This window comes from Rhipicephalus microplus, chromosome 6, assembly GCF_043290135.1.
Source record: "Rhipicephalus microplus isolate Deutch F79 chromosome 6, USDA_Rmic, whole genome shotgun sequence".
NCBI lineage: Eukaryota > Metazoa > Arthropoda > Arachnida > Ixodida > Ixodidae > Rhipicephalus > Rhipicephalus microplus.
Genome location: NC_134705.1, coordinates 140,595,787 through 140,613,957, shown reverse-complemented (window position 1 = coordinate 140,613,957; position 18,171 = coordinate 140,595,787).

Below are 18,171 nucleotides of genomic sequence, written 5' to 3'. Positions count from 1 at the left end.
GGCTCCGTCAATTTTAGGTTGGAGCCGCGGCTCAATCAAGTGCACTCCGCCAAGCCCAACGTCCATCGACGCAGCAAGTCATCTGGACCCCATTGGAATCAACTTTGACCCAGCGGGCCCACTTTTCAAGTCATTACGGCCGAAGTTCTCCCGGCCACGGGGGCGCCGCAATTACGCCTAATGGCGACTCCGGGACCTGGTGGCCTGGAACGCCGACGGCGTCGCACCGGGCACCCGAGGTAACATGGAAGCCACCGCGTCTCACCTGCGGAGTTACAATCCTGAAGACATGGCTTGGACTAGAGTTCTATCCTGTCAAGACGAAAACTACGCTATTCCGAGCTTTCGGCACCAATCGCTGAATGAAGCGGTCGCGTGTCGTGCGTCCGTTCAAGCAAAGACAGCGGCATCCAACGCCATTCCGGACTCCGGAACACCGGCCAGCAAGACGCAGTCTCCCGTATCGTGGGCTGCAGGAGGCCAAGACAAGGCTATTACGAACTGGAGGCCTCACCCATTCTTAAAACCAGGCCCAGACGACTTCGTGGTCGTGCTCAAGCCACGAGAACATGTCTCGCTGCACCAAGCTTTCTCGAAGAACCACTACGTAGCCGCCTTTACGGCCTACCTTGGACCCGATTTGGCAAAGTCAACCAGGGTTGTGCCGTCTCGTGAGCCAAACATCATGTTGATCCACACCCCGAACCTAGCGGCGGCAGAACGACTTCTCAGGGACTTTTCGGTGAGCACTGAGCCTGGGGTGATCCCGCTCCATGGATACCTCCGACAAGACGGCGGCGACGTGTGCCACGGCGTCATCGTCGTCAGCAACTCAGACACCACTGAATCGCTTCGAGAGCAGGTGCAATGGAGAACAGGCACCATCGTCGAGGTGAGGAAATTCGGATCCTCTAACAAGGCTCGGGTCACCTTCACCGGGAAGAGGAAACCACGTTTTGTGCATTATGAGAACATGCTTATTCTGGTGCGCAAATACTACCGGACTATTCTAGCTTTAGCCTGTGTGGGTCCGTCGGTCATCGAGCGGATGCATGTCCCAATACGCAGCCTAACATGTGCAGACTCTGCGGACAAGAATCTCCTCTTGTGGAGGGGGTGTGGATCCCTCACGAGTGTATTCCGCGGTGCTCAGTGTGTGGTGGTGAACATGCAACAAGCTCGCGAGAGTGTGCGGCAAAATTCCGCACCCATAAGGTGATAGCCATGAGGGGTGAGAGGAAAAAACAAATCGGCAGCCAAGAAGAAGAGCCGCCATCTCGGCCTCTCCGGTGAGACACCGCGCCGGGAAGACAACACTGCGAAGCCGGCACCATCTGCTGGCAATGAAAGTAAGGGGCCGCCGACGCAACTACCGCCACAAGGTAACAAAGGAAAACTGTCGACAACGCACCACGTGGTGAGGCCAGGACCTAGGCCAACGTTGCAAAACGCGGAACGCAGGTGAGCGGTACGGGCAGGGCCGCCCCCCCCCTTCTTCCCCTGCGGCCCGCAGAGCTGAGTGAACCAAGATAGCAGCTCTCGGAGGCAAAGTTTAGGTGTTGCTAAAAAATAGCGCTAGTAGAATTCAAATCGAAAGAGCTAACCAATCCCTCCTCACCCGCAACTGAGGCTATGGAGAGTGACCGCGAGGTAGCGCTACTGCTGGTGCTCCCAGTGCTAAAAATGGCGGGTTGCCTGCCTATTTTGAATAGTGCTAGATCAAAAATATATAAGTCAATAAAAGTTATAGTTAATCATCCCTCTGCGTTTTAGGTCGCGAATCGCTGCTATGGCGTCTATGGCTACTCGCTGACGCAAAAGTCTTGGCATGAGTTAATTTGATGTCAGTGATCCTTAAGAATCTTTCGTTCGCAACACTCTTCTGTCGCGCCCTGAAGGCTGTAGGCAGGGATATCCTTGTGATCGTCGGCAATTTCAACGCTCACAGCACACTCTGGGGGTACGTGCGTGATGAGAAGAGTGGGCGCAAGCCAGCGGAACTTGCGTCCATGCTGGGCCTAACTCATCACACTGAGCCTGCATATCCAACGCGAGTGGGTAGCTCCGTCATTCGGGATACCTGTCCGGACTTTACCTTCACCGAAAACATTAGACACGCAGACTGGGCCGACACCGCGGAAACCCTTGGCAGCGACCACTGCGTACTCAACACAACCGTTACAACCATACCACTGGCTAGATCCCACGCCGAAGCGCGCCTACGCGACAGGAAAAATTTCCGGAAGCACTACACCAATTTGGCCCCGATTCAAGAAACAGGTTACCACGCGTGGTCACAAGAATTGGTTACCCACCTTCGTTCGACAGAAACTCAAGTTCAACTCTCAGAGGCTGCGCCAGGGGTGGACAACTACCGCCTTCACCTCTGGGAGGCGCGGCACAGGCTAGTCCGCAGATGACGCCACCAAAAACACAATGGAAAGCTCAAAATTCGCATTGCCGCGCTCACCGAACGAGCAGCGGAGTACGCGACCGAGCTCGCCAACTCGAAGTAGGTGGAACGATGCAATGTGGCTGCTAGACAAATGTTCAGCCGGAACACTTGGCATCTCTTTCGTGCCTTCTTTGATCCGACCCAAACCAGAGCCGAGACACAAAAACATCTCCAACGGGCTATCCATGCCTTTGGTGGAAACACTTCAAAATTAGCATGCAAACTCCGCGATCAATACCTCTGTGTCCGACGTGACATTCAAGAGCCAGCGTACTCGTATGCAGGTTTCGAGAACGCAGAGCTGGATCAACCAATCCGGCTCCATGTCCTGAAGGCGGCCCTGGCTAAAATGAAACGAGGAACGTCTTCAAAGTAACAGTGAAATTACTTGCCTATCTTCCAGATCAGGCGTACGACGCACTACTCACGTACATAAACATTATATGGCTTGCTGGGGCACCCCTCTGAATCGAATGGAAGACTGCCCTGGCCACTTTCATTCCAAAAGCTGGCAAAGCCATAAACACGGATAACCTTCGCCCCATCTCTCTCACGCCTTGTGCAGCAAAGATGATGGAGAGTATGGTGCGAGATCAGCTATCCGAGGTTTTGGAGAACCAACACGCATTTGCTGACACCATGTTCGGGTTCCGCCCGCACCGGTCAGCACAGGATGTCTTGCTTCAGTTGGACCGCGAATTCCGAAAGCCTACCGACTACCCCCTCAATGACAAGGCAATACTCACCCTCGACTTAAAGGGAGGTTTCGACAAGGTCACACATGATATCATTCTGACACACCTTTCCCAAACCAACTGTGGACACAACACGTTTCGATACATTAGACAATTTCTCTCTGACCGACACTCATATATCTGAATACAAGATGAAAAAGATGGCCCCTACCAATTATGAACGAGAGGTACAACACAGGGCACGGTCCTTTCACCACTACTGTTTAATGTGGCTATGATGAACCTACCGGCTCAGCTGGAGAATGTTGAAGGCATACAACACGTACTTTATGCCGACTACATTACCGTATGGGCTAAACACGGATTGGTAGGAGACATAGAAGCCAACCTGCAGCAAGCGGCGGAGATCGTGGACGCCTACGCCCGCCGCTGCGGCATCCAATGCTCCCCGACCAAATCAGAATTTGTGCACATTCGCTCCTCGCCAAAGTGCACTACCAAAATTGAACTGTCCTTGCAAAGCGGACCCATCCCAGAAAACGATGAGATCAGAGTACTGGGCCTGTTTATCCACAAACATTGCCGAGTCGACACAACATTGACAAAACTGGGTAAGGTGGGGGACCAGGTGGGCCGTATGGTCCGCCGGGTTTCCAACAAGCCTGGGGGGTTACGCTGCAGAGACGCCTTGTGGCTGGAGCACGCATTCGTAACCAGTCGAGTCCTCTACTCGGCTCCTTACCTCCACCTGTGCAAGTTCGATGAGAACGCCCTTGTGGTGATTCTCAGGAAGACGTGCTAGCGTGCCCTTGATCTCCCAATAACCACGTTTAACCAGCGCCTTATGGGCCTTGGGATGGTAAACATTTTTGCAGAGCTCCGGGAAGCACACTTGACTAATCAATACACGATGCTTTCAAAGACTCCGTCGGGTCACCACCTATTAGAACGACTACACATCCATCATCCAACTGAGATAGAGAAGCGCGTATGCATTCTGGAAATCTGGAGATACGCCCTGCATGTTCACCCTCTTCCGACCAACATGGCACGTGACGACCACAGTGGCAGGCGCCTTGCGCGGGCGGAGGCACTAGGTCGCCACTATGGGAACAAACAGGCATATTTGACGTGGACGCCTCCGGCACTCACTATGGGGTTTGGTACACGGCTGCAGTCGTCCACCGAAATGTCACGGTGAATGGCGTCACATTGAAAGCACATGACATAACATATACGGAGGAAGTCGCCATCGCACTGGCTGCCGCAGACCTCTACTCACGCGTCATCATTACAGACACGAGAGGGGCCTGCCGAAATATTCAACGCGGGTATGTCCCACACCTTGCATATTGCATCTTACAAAACAGCAATTACGTCGGGGTCCCCGCGTCCGGAAGGATCATATGGGTTCCAGCTCACATGGGCCTCGAAGGCAATGAAACAGCTGACGCCGGAGCCCGTGCGCTCACTCTCCAGGTAAAGCCTTCAGACCCTTCCGAAATGGATCTCGACCCCAATCCGGCATTAACGATTCGAGAAATTACTGAATTCTATTGATTAGGCCATTCAATTTATCCTAAACCCTGTAACGGTCTTACAAAGGCAGAGGAGCGTTTACTCCTCCGCATTTACACCAAGAAACAGCTATGCCCGGCAGTTTTTAAATATCTCGATCCTGCCTGTACAAGAAAATGCCCGCACTGTGCGGAGAAGTCTTCCACATGGTGTGGGCATGCCAGTTAACGCCTGGCCTCACCCCAAAATTGAACCCCACCCGGGAGAACTGGAACGCGGCCCTGCTCGGCTGCTCCGACCTGGCGAGCCAGAAGGCCCTATAGTTAACCGTGCCCGAGTCGCGTTGGACGCCAATGGGCTTCTGCAAAGAGGAACCCACCTAGTGTTTCTGAGGGGTGGCCCACAATGGGCCCCTTCCCACATACTCCCTGTATATAAATAGAATACAGTTTCTCTCTCTCTCTCTCTCTCTACAGTATCGGAGTGCTAAACGTCGCCGCATTGCATTTGGATACTACATCATTACCAATGAATGCACTGTAGATTATTGGCCTCGAGAACATACCGTGGCACCACCCACGTGATGACGTCACTCACAGGATGCCGGGTTGTGTTGCCTGCTAGAACACTGCATTTCCTGCGCTTTTGCTGTGGACACCGTGCGTGCTTCCCTTTTTTTGAAACTCAGTGCTTAAAGAAGCGGTAAGGCCTGATGATATGGGCAAGCAAACTACAAATCCGTGCTTCGGGTGGCACTCTTGTGTCTAATTTGCATCGTAAAGTCGTGACTAAAACCGTTGCAGCTATGGGGGACGATGCTAGTTGTCTCGCGAAAGCAGAGCCGCCGTATTCCACAACTACTACGCAGCAAGGTGGGCGCAAGCGTCCAATCTGTGACGTAAAAACTATCACAGCACTGGCCGCTCTAGTGGAGGCACTCGCGGCCAACATCTGTGAGCTTAGAAAAAGTGGGTAAAGTTTAGAGTACCAGGTACTCTACTATGGAAGAGCACAAGGCCGTCTCATTGGCATTAAACTTGCTGAGGCCCCATTTCTACGGCCCCGGCGTTTAGAGAAATTTATTCTCACGAATGGTCAACATCAATTACAATCCAACAGAACATCGTGACGGAACACAACATCCACAGGCACACCAAAAATTGTTACAAAAAGATATGTTTACATATGTACATGGAACACAACATACACATACACAAGAATTGTTACAAAAAGATATATTTACTTATGCACAATGCATGGTAAACGAAGAACACACAAATGAAATGTAAATATCTATATGTGAGGTATTTACATAGTACTTACAAGGTATTTGTGTGAGTACTAAACAAAGGTTAACCAACCAATACGAGGCATGCCTGAAAACAAGCTCTACACGTCTCTCGCAGACGAACAAAAAAGAGCAGGACCAGTGCCGACGGAATTCCTCCTCACCCAGAAAAAAAGAGTTCCTCCGAGAAAACAGATAGTATTTCTCTGTGCAGTTGCTCCAAAATCGGGAAGAGTGCGCAACGGTGACGACCTGCCGCAACAGCCTTACAGCGATTGCACCAAAGACAGTAGGCACCAGCAACAATGAGAAGGCAGGGGAAGCGGCCTCGAGAAGAACGTCCAGAATAAACAAAGCAGTTTACTTCGAGGCCACGAAATCCAGCGTGCACGGCCCTCCAGAAAACACGAGCAACGACACAATGTCTTAAAACATGCCGATTTGTTTCCCGTCATTCTCCACCTTTCGAGGCGGTCCAGGGAAAGAAGAAAACCCCACCCCAGTCGCGACATGAAGTCCCTGAGGTGGCCAGGCAGAAATGATGCCGTCAGCGTGCTCCAAGACGCACGACTAGAGCGGGTGCGGCGCGCTGGAGGAACTAACGGGAGCAACAAAGCGGCTTTGTGTCAAAGATAGGATTGTTTAACGCATTTACCTCAGGGCAAGTCGACTAGATATGACAAAAAAACGCTACAGCTGTTGCATAAAATGAAGGAAGTAATACTGATTGTAGGCCCCGATTAATGTGCACATTAGGCATCAAATACCGAAGGTGAGTGCCTAGAAAATAATGTGCCAGAGATTGCGCGGGGGGTTCCTCTCCTTGTACGAGGCACAACAGGAAGCGCAGGGTCAGTAGCCGGCAGCGTATTGATACCGAAGGGAAAGCAAAACCTCCCTAGGCACGCTGCTGTTCTAACGTCGCACGAGAAACGAACTCAGCGGCACCGGACCAAATGAAAGAACACAAGGCAGACTGCAATGATCTCACGATGCGTAAAGGCGGCTGCTACACGTAAGAAAGGTACCAAATGTGCCCGCAGAACACAGCCTGCGCAAGGTACCTCCACTCAAGAAGCAGGAAGTCGAAATACCGTGCGTTCTTCATTTTTTGTTTTACTTAGTCGAGGGCATTTGACCAAACGGAGTTACAAACGCCATAGTGGTTGTACAGAATTCATAAAATTCGAAGAGACGCAGCCGGTTGAAGAAGAGATGTGGAGCTAAGTTTGGAGTTAGGACAGCCGATGAACAAATACTGGTATTTTGAGAGGTTTAGCATGGTACCTGTAATGTCACCATACTAAAAGAATAAACGCAGGCTGTGTGAAAGACTATCTTCATCTGGAAGGTACAGGGTTATGTCGTCACCAAAAATCTGTCACTTTCACGGCACTGCTGCCCGGAAACGCATAAGCCCTGACACGCGAATCCTCTTCTAGAGCTTAGAAAAATGGCTCAAGGCTGAGGACAAATAGAACAGGAGACAAAGGGCATCCCTAAGGCACCCCACGTGTACTAAAAAAGGCAGCACTCTCCGAACCGTCTAGAACTAGTGTGCTTTTTATACCAGAGTAGGTATGTTAAAAAATTCCACAAAAAACCAAGAAAACAAAAGGCTGTGAGCACTTTAAGAATATACGTGTGCTCTAGTCGGTCAAATGCGTTCTCTTGGTCCAAAGGCACAAGGAGACCACGCGCAGATCACGACAGTGTAGAGGTTATGATATCCCGGGTGGTAAAGGACAAGCTGAGTATTTCTCGTCCAGGAATAGAAGAAGCCTGGTGATGACCCACCAGGGTGTTGAACAGAGCCTTGAAACGTTGAACGATCGCCGTCGTGAATATCTTATAGTCAACGTTAAGAAGCGTGATATGTTTCCAATCTTCAGGACTAACAGCGGAAGCGTCAGCTTTTGGGATTAGTACAGTACGGCCATCTAGAAAACTTGATGGAAAGACACCATCCTCGAAACATCGTCGGATAACCACGGTTAAGGCAATGCCAAGCTAATTCCAAAATGACAAGTAAAATTTAACTAGAAAACCGTCTAGCCCAGGGGCTGTCCCCCATTTCATAGATTGTAGTGCTGCCTTTACCTCTTGGACTGATGGAAAGACGTAAAGAGAATCAGCAGCTTGTTGAGAAACGTGAGGCAAACCCCTAAGCATAGGCGGTATTATATCACAGTTTGTCCGCATGACCGAACATTGCACCTATTCAAAATGCACCAGAAAAAATGCCGACGTATCCACGAAGTGAATGATGATGAGTGGGCGAAGCTCTGGAGGTAAACCTGGTAAACCATGAATCCTCCGTACATTTTGCCCACTCAATCATGATTCACTTCGTGGATATGGCGGCACATTTTTAATCATCATCGAGCGTTGGTGTTAGAATTAAAAAGCTCCGGTAGGATTCATTGGTAAACCGTGAATCTTCCGTGTAATTCGCGCAGTCGATCATAGTGTATATACGTTAGAAACACTGTGTGTGTATATACACAAATCAACTTTTGTTTGTTTTTAGACGATGAATGGCTTGCGTTTCCCGTCATTATGACGGCTTTATGGTCTGCGAAATGAAGGGAGAGCGGTTCCTGCATGGGTTGCAGAGGACGATTCGTAAATACTAGGTCTATGCATGTTCCTAGGATCGTGGTAGGTTTCATATGGCCAAACGATATACACCCGAGCGCATATATAGAAGCCATATGTAGGATAAGCCAATTATTGTCTATGATATCCACGTTGAAGTCTACAAGTAGTACAAATGGGCCATTCTTGTATTCTATTTTATAACATCTCGCATCTTTCATCATCAACTACAATTGCTGCCATCTAGTTTATAACATCTTGCACTTTTCATCATCAGCTACAAGTACCGCCATGTAGTGGACACTCTAAGAACTAAACAAGAGGTGGCTACATACAGGGGACGCACAACCCACGCCTTAAGAAGCTTCGCCCCTAAAAGAGATAGATCACGTGTAGGAAGCGGCTGAGTAGATGGTGTCTTCGTGGTCATAAAAACAGGTGATCATGACTGCCCAAAGCACGATTGTCTCACATAGCGTAGCACCTCAGGATGGGCACAAGAGTTGTGCCTACAACGCCATGCAGCCACTGCCAGAGACCAGGCGGCAATCAAACGCTGGAAGCGTTCACGTAGTTCATGTTGCCAAGCTCGCATCAGGAGAGACGGTGTTTCGGCGCGCAAGGCGACGCGTAACTTCGCTGCAGTCGGCCAGCTCCTCAGAAACGCGACGACGAAGTGAATGCCCTTCAACTGAGCAGTGTAGACACCACTGCGTTTTCAGAGAACCTCAATCAAATGAATCAGACGCAGCGAGTGACACCCGTATTGCACGGGGCAAATTTGACCAAGAGCACGCGTCCTTGAGAACGCAAACATCAAGACGCTAAGGTTTCTGCGAAAAAGAAAAAAAAACTCCCAAGCATTTCCCCGAGGGTGAACATGGTTAAGTGCGAATGCACGGGGTGATGCTATGAGGGGTATTTATTCATTCGCACTAATAAATTTATTAATAATACTATGGAGCCTTTATGGTGTAATGGCTCCTGGGAATTGCAATTTGATCACACGGGGGAGTTTACGTTAACTCACTGGCGAATGTCAACAGATTTTAACTTTACTCCCCCTCATAGCATCACCCCGTGCATTCGCACTTAACCATGTTCACCCTCGGGGTAATGCTTGGGAGTTTTGTTACTGATGATGATGATGATTAAAGTGTAATTAATGAATTTAAGTGTTGTTTGTCATGAAGCATTTGTACCCAGATACATTATATACGAAGTATTATTTATTTACACTTCACGATTTTCGTACGATGCATTAAATACACACATCGCAAGCGCGTCACACACACACACACACGTTCACGATCTGTCCCTTAATGCCGTATTGACAGTTGCCCCGCGTGAGCCGCCTGATGCTCATGAAGGGGAGTCGAGGCGAGATGAGGCACTCTTCCACCGGGTTCAGATCGGGGAGGTCCGCGGGACGAGGCGGGTACGCGTAGCCGTGGCTCTTGCTCAACGGCGGAACCCGCCCGGCCCGCAGGGACTCTCGGCAAGACTCACACACCCGGAACGCACCGAAGGGAGCCAGCCGCGGGTCTTGCGCATTCTTGTCGTCGCATCGGTGTTCGCCCGACCGTCCTCCGAACTCGTACCAAAGAACCCGCAACACGTTCAACCTGTTGGTCTCGTTCCTCATGCCGGAAATGCAGCTCAGGTTGTTATCGAACCACAGCCGGTCACACGCGGCGCAGCTGTTACCGAAGCTGCGATCCACAAAGTCGCGTTTGAAACGCGCGTCCGGACGAGCAAAGTCCAGGACTCGCACCCTCTCCCGCGCGGCACGTTCACTGGCTCGAACGGCTTTGGGAACGTCCACTCGCCGTTGACGATTGCGAGCGGCGTCTTGACGCCGGCCTTTATCGCCCTTCTCCGCCTGACGCTTGCGTTGTCGTTCCGCTTCTTGGGCCGCGTACGCGGCTCGATGCTGACGCCTAATCTCGGCCTCGCGACCGCGCAGTTCACCATCCGCTGCACGCTTCGCCCGCTTGTCCTCGGCCTCACGAGCGCGAAGTTCGGCATCCTCAGCACGCTTCGCCCGCTTGCACTCGGCCTCGCGAGCACGCAGTTGGGTATCCGCTGCACGCTTCGCCCGTTTACGTTCGGTCGCACAAGCCCTTCGCAGCGCCGCCTTGTCTTCCAACGTCGGCGAAACCACCGTGGTACCGTCACCTCCAACGACGGGTGCAGTGCTGGCATTCGGTTGTACTGCATTCGTTGTTGATGGCAGCGTTGCCTCCGGGGCATCCATCGCACGACCCGCTACCGACGGGAGACTGAGAGAGAAGGCGGGCGCGCGAGAGAGAGGGGTGCGCGCGCAGCTGCAGCGAGCGAAGAGAGCGGAGGAGTGAGCGAAGGGGGAGGGGGACGTGCGCAGCGGCGTTAAAGATATAAGGTGCGTTGCTGACACCGATATCAGCGTCACGTCCGTGGCTTATTCGATAGAGCGTCGCGCTGTGGCCCGCGAAGTCCTCTTTCTTTTAAAGATAGAGAGAAGACTGCGGACACCGTCGACGGCGGTGGATGGTTTGGGGTCGCTTATAAAGTGTATTCACACTTAATAGAATTTTTAGTTCTGAGAGAATCGGACGATGGTCAGAGATGTACACAGGCGAAGGTGGGATGGGCGGAACACGTAAGTTGGAGAAAAACGCCTCTAGTGCATGTGGAATATGATCCCGGTCGAGTCTGTTGGGGGATGGTCCGTGGCGCCATGTCCGAACAAAAGTATTCCCGTGTATGACACTAAGCACATTCAGCAATGTAAAATGCTGGACAACGTGTCGCAGCTCACGTGAATTCTACGCAGAACGACACCAGCCAAGACCATGTACATCGCATCGCGTATTTAACACACAGTTAAAGTCTCCAATTATAATTACGTGACGACCGTCTACAAAAAAACATACAAATTTCGGAAAAAAACAAAGACATTAGGCTGCAGCTTTTGCAGGCGCGTACACACAGAGTATCGTCATTCGAGAAGAAAAGTAGGTATAAACCAGAGCCAGAACTCTAGCGAATCCGTCATAAAAAACAAGGTGGCCTCTCAATAAAGCCCGAATAAACATAATAATGCCTACTCCCGTAAAACGAGTTGTAGTGAAAGAGAAATAGCAATCTAACTTAAACTTTTGTGTAAAAGGCCGAACATCTGATAGCGAAAAGAAATTGGTTTCCTACAGCCGCAAAACATCACAATTTGCAGCAGGGGCGACACTAATCACCTGAGCCTGCTTTACCGGACTGTGAAAACCTTTTACGTTGAAGGAAATAATATTCAATGAGGTAGCCATCATAAAACTAAAAACTAACCTGAATACTAGACGGTGCACAGTTCTGACAGACGCGGGAGCGAGTGCCCCGCAAGCGACCCATTCACTTTTTTTGACCAGGCGACCCTCCGGAAACACGAGGTATTTGGGACGACGTTGAAGTCCGCAGGGGACTTCTGTCTTTTCTGGGCGCCTTTGTGTCACTGCTGGATATTCGGTGGCGATTGGTGCCAAGGCTCTTGAGCGAAGTTGGTACAAACGCGTCCGGACTTTCCCGGCTGATATCGCTTGGAGTGCTGTCGTCGTCTATGTGCAGGGCCGTGTCACTCGCAGTGCTGTTTGAGTCCTCGTTGATGGAAACCTCGTCACCTTGGGGCAAAGTATCTTCAATGATAGGAGGACTAACAGAGGACCGGGCAGCCATGGGGTGAGCATGAGATATCGCATCGCCATCTGCGATGCGTTCACCGAGAGGCGCTCCCTCTGGCGAGGGCCCGACTAGTGGTTCTGTGGGAATGACCACTGGTCGCGGGCCACTGGATGGATCATCTGCACCTTGAGGGGCTGCCTTATCCAGTCTGGCTCGAGACACTGTGGGCGTTTGGCGTGGCGTCTGGTGTGGCGTCACAATCCACCCAACTTCATCCTGGCAAGTATCCGGGCCTGGCGTCGATGATATGACGTCCTTGATCTTGAATTGCGTTCCGGGCTGAAATAGCGCGTAATTCAAGGACGCCGCCTTGGAATACGACGGCCTGATAGTGCAGGCGACGATGGTATGCGGGTCACCACAACGGCGACATGGCAGCGAGCAGCCCTTCCCGTTGTGGCCATAAACGCCGCACTTTCCACAAAACGGAGCTGGGGAGTTCATGCGGAAGTGCCCAATGTCTGCGTATTGGCGGCACACTCGCTGGATCCCTCAATAGTCACAGGTCGCTCGATGGCCTGCGATCTTCAGGTAGTTGGGCACCGGAGACGATGTCTTCAATTCCATCCGGAAGAATCGCGACCCCATGAGTTCCTTGCTGATGTGCAGCATCTTCATTACGGAGTCATGTCGTGAGACATTACGGAGTTTTAGAATAGCGCACCGCGAGCCCTTGCGGTGCCGTCGCTGCCACTGCGCATGCGTCGTACTGCGAGTCAGCGTTCACGCTCTCGGCCCGCGCGCAGAAAATCCGATATAGCGTGCGGCAAGCACGGCTCCATGTGGGCCGCAAACGCCGGTTTCAAGGCTACGTTGTCGCTGTGATCGTGCGTTGTGGTTTGGAGCAGGGCTAACGCTATTTTAAAACTCATATGGCGCCCGCTACGCCCACAACGCTCACAACGCTTGCAAACGGTATTCTAAATCTCCCTAGTGCTTGCGCGAGGACCTCGCTGGGGACACGGCACGGCAGGAACAGAACGGTGACTTGGGGTCTCAAGGGCGCGACAGCAACGCACTCTCCTCTGATGATGAGGTGAGACGCGTCGAAGATTTGAGCCAGAGCGGCTTTACTGTTAATGGTGACTCGGTAATTTCGGCCTCCAAAGTGTTGTACACAGTAGACCTCTTCGATTCCCACTACTGAAGACGTGACGACGACGACGTCTTCGGGACTAGTCTTCTCGGGGATGACTACGTCGAAGGCTAGTGCCTTCTTCGGGGGCTGGCTTGCCATAACGGGTGTCCGCCAGCCCAGGGACGCCCTGAGACGCTAGCGAAGATGAAGGGGCAACACAAGCACAGTTGGCAGCACTGAGAACGGCTGCGGTTATAGGTGTGTTTACAAGAAGTGGAAAACGGCTTAGAGTACTAGGTACTCTACTATGGGAGAGCATAAAGCCGTCCCGTAGGCCTCTTGCGCTGCGCCCCTAACATCTACGAAGTCAATGTTTTATTGCGAAAACAGACGTTGAATGATTATATATCGCACATCTACCATGTCAACCTCAATGAAAGTGCTGGCTATATCGGCTCTACACTCAGCCAAATCGCTATGGAACACAGAAAAACGCACTATACTTATCGTCATTGTTTGAGCGTGCGTCGCCAAGATCAAATTGTCTTTATTTCTAGTTACATTTAGGATGCAGAAGAGAGCAAAAAGAGCGTGCGCCAACCAAATTACCGCGTCGCACAAGCTATGCGTGACTTACTATTCTGGTTACGCGACACGGCGGAAGAAAAGCCGCGAACAGTACTGTGTAAATAGCAGCGGGGGAGCCTGCAGGATAATGTCCTGTTCGGCATGAATTGCGTACACCTGACGTCCATACCTGACAACTAATTACACACTGACAATGAATGTTGGCATGGCGAAATGTCCAAAACCACGACACGATTCTGAGAAATGCCGTGGTGGAGGGCTCCGCAAATTTAGATGACCGGGGGTGCTTTCACGCGCACCTAAATCTAAGAACACGGGCCTCAAGCATTTTCACCTCTATCGTAAATGCGGCCACCGCGGTTGGGGTTCAATCCCACGACCTGCGGGTCAGCAGCCGAGTGCCTTAGCCACTAGACCACTGTGGCGGGCACTAATTGCCCACTCTTTTATTTCTACGGTTATAATTGTTCCTCGCATTTCTCATCTTAGCAAGCTTTGCGAAGAAATGGCTCAACTTCCTGCAGATTCTGTTATGTGCTGCTAAGAACTATGGTTTATGGGGTGTAGTGTGTGACGCTTTTGCTACTTTCGGCCGGGTTTATACAGCTCGTTGCTTTAGCGCGCACCTGAGAGCGGTTGGTTAGCTTACGTACTCATCACATTTTTTTTCTGTTAGCAATACATCACAGGTCGTGCAACTGTACATAATTGTTGTGCAACTACATTGTCCTGTTGAAAATGAATATAAGCAGGCTTCCTCAATCACGGAAACATGCCTATGTAAAAAGCTGGCAACGGTGGTCAATCTACCGTATACCTTCACCCAAAGAAATGAATTAGTGTCGCAATCTTTGTGTAATAAATGGCAGCATATTTCCGTGCTTCGCTGAAAAGGACATCGAATGACGACACTCTTCTTTCGGGAGGCGCTGCTTGAGATATGGCGGTACGCGGTAGTAATGTGAACAAACGAAAGTTTTTCTTTTTTTTTTGAACGTCTAGGTGGCAGCCAAGGGTGGGAACCCGGGGTCACTTTAGTTAAAGCCCCTGAATTTTTCTGCGAAGCGTAGGAAACAACTGCCTTTTTTATTCAAAGCGTCGCATTGTCAGCGCAGAGTAATATACGCTTCGGTCTTGAAAATTACGTATCCGTGCACTTACAAAATAAAAATACACACCGCCCAACACTTGCGTAATATTGTTGCACCTCAAATATGCGTAATATGTGTTTTTCTAGTGACAATGCTTACATGTAAGAACGCAGTCACCAGATCAAGGAGGTCGGGCTGTGGGAACGGGCTGAAACTTTCGCCAGGTGGCTGAATCGTCGAACGGCAGTGATGCCAATCCTAAGGATTTCTCCCTATTCTGGAACACTCTAAACTGCCTATAATAGGTAGTTTTCTGGGCGGCTCATATTTCGAGTACTTTGCACTCGAAATCATTATACACTTTTTGTACACAGACCCATCGATTTTTTCACCTCTTTTAGAGATTTCGCGTCTTTTTTGTTGAATGTAGAGTTTTTTGTAGAACTCTGGAAATGTAGGATTACGCGTCTTGACTAATAGTGGTACTTAGTAATCACACTCTTTTAACTAGAAAGGCTTTAACAAAGGATAATTTTGGGTATTTTCTATTTTTTCTATTTAAGACAGTCTTGGTGTTTTGATGGGCCGCGTGAAGGGGTTGCAGTTCTTTAATCGAGATTGTTATAGTATGAATACAGTGGGAAATTAGGTTCTGTTGTCAAAAAAGTTAAGCACACGCAGATCATGAGCTCTCTAAGTGATTACTGCACTCTGAAACAAAGGTAACTTTTGTAATGTAGTGCACATAAATACGTGTCAAATTTATGCTCACTGCATGTCTTCGCCGAGCATTGTCTCCATTTGAAATAACCACGAACATTTTTGATGGAGGCGAAAATGCTGTAAGCTCGTGTGCTCCGATTTTGGTACACAATAAAGAACCCCAGGTGTTCAATCTTCCGGAGCCGCCAACTACGGCATTTCTCAAAATTATATGGTGGTTTTAGTACGTTAAATCTAACATATAAATTAAATCGATCAATCAATGAAATAACCAGGAAGATTATAGATGAACACGGCTTAAGTAGGACTAAGGATTTGGCTAGGAGAAACGGAATCAGTATTGCGTAAGTGCTGTGAAAAAAGAAGACAAGTAGACTGTTCGGGTTTTTTTTTTCATTTTTTCTTCGTGCCCTTTACATGAGAGATAAAAAGTGGCGAATACATTTGGCCAAATGGGGAGCTGAGCGTTGGTACAGAGCAAAGGCGTAGCTATCAGCCATTAGTAAAGCGCCCACGTACTACAGGCGTCAAATAATACGCCAACAGTGGAGGGCGTAAATGAGGCATTATCGAAACCACAATGCAGGCCATCCATTTATTGTGACAGGAAGTCGCACACATCAGGTACAGCGTCACTGTGTGACTCCAGTCCAATATTTTCGCTTATGCTTGTGTTCTGATATGGCAATAATGGGGGCTGACTTGTGCATGCTGCACGCCTTTGCTCGCTTTGATTTTTATTTTTCTCTTACTTCATCCACTTTTGCTTCGTTTAAAATATCAAAACGTTAAAGTATCTGTTTGTAGGGGGATCTCTCAGTGCTACCGAACCGTATGTGTGCACCTGTCAGTGGTGATGACTGCACTGCGCTCACCGTACCTTTTATTTATTTATTTATTTATTTATTTATTTATTTATTTACCCTCGGGGCCTTTTGGCATAACAGAGAGAAGTCGGTTACAGGAGGAAAAAAAGGACAATGGTAATAGCAAAGGTAACACAGTTCATAATTAGTGCAATGTTTGCTAATCATACAATGTTAGCTAAGTATGACGAATATCGTGCACAACGAGAACATAAATAAATATAAAACACGCGAATGTTTTGCTCATACAGTATTAGCTGGGTAGGTGAAATACAGTGTTGGATGAAAAAGTGCATCTTCATTTAAAATGAGATGATGAGATCGACAGGTGCTGTATGCCATGAGAATTGTTCAAGTAACATTAGTTCATACGTGTGCTTGTTACTGTACATTGATTTGTAATGCTTTACGAAAGTTCTCGTAGTTAATGATACTCACAATATCAGCCGCGAGGTCATTCCCATTATGTTGCGAGTAAGGTATCAATGATTTTGAAAAAAAAAAAGAAATCATCTGGAGTTACACGCAGAAATTGTAACTTTGTGATGATCAATGCGGTGAGATAAGTAATATGGTAGTGATAGGAATTACGGATATAATGTGGGCTGGTGGTACAGTTTATGATAGAATGACAAGAAAGAAACCTTACGTCGTGAATCTAGTGATTCGAGATGCAGACGTGACTTCAATAAATTTCGCTGGGTGTTCGGTTGTAGTGCCATAAAATAAATTGCCAAGAGTTAGTTTGGATTAGTTTATTGGATTGAATAAGGTTGTGGCGATAGGGGTCCCAAATAGCTGAGGGGTATTCTAGTTTTGGCCTTATCTATGGATTACAAAAATAGTAACATTAACGATGATGGATCGCGAGAAAAGGTACGGCGCAAACAACCCAACAAAGGATGCTAAGCTTGGTGTGCGCGTGCTCCGCTGAACATGTTTCATTTGATGTCGAAAGTACATATACTGAAAATACCGCAACATGGATTGCAAATGGGGAAAGTGACGAATACACTACCAGCTCAGAAGCTGCAAGTACAAGAAAGGCACCACAGACTTGCGGTTGACCCGAATGACCACATCTATGTGCTCATTGCGTGCGTTAACTAAACTTGACGTGCTAATCTGTCTATGTGACCACTGGGGCCGTTTGCAAGCTTGTTACTCCACAAAACGTCTAGAAAAAATGGCCTTAAAAGTGGTCAATGCGGATTTTTACTTTTAAGAAAATTCGGGAGAATGAACGGCCAAAGAGTGAGCGAATAATTTTATTCAGTTCCTGCGGGATAGCGGGCTGGTTTCGAGCCTAGAAGCTTTCTATGCCTGCTGGATGGCGCATTGTTGACTATAGTCCTACGCTGAGCAGCATGGTCTGCCAATGCACCCGAATGTCCTCGTTGAAAGCTGCGTCTCTCATTTCGCCAATTAGTGCGGGATACTCCAAAAGAATATGTGCTAGTGGGGCCCTTTTACTTCAATTCTTGCACGAGTTGGTCATATACAAATCGGGGTAAGCGAGTTTCATAATTGTGGGATTAGTGTAGGCGCCTACAGGACGCA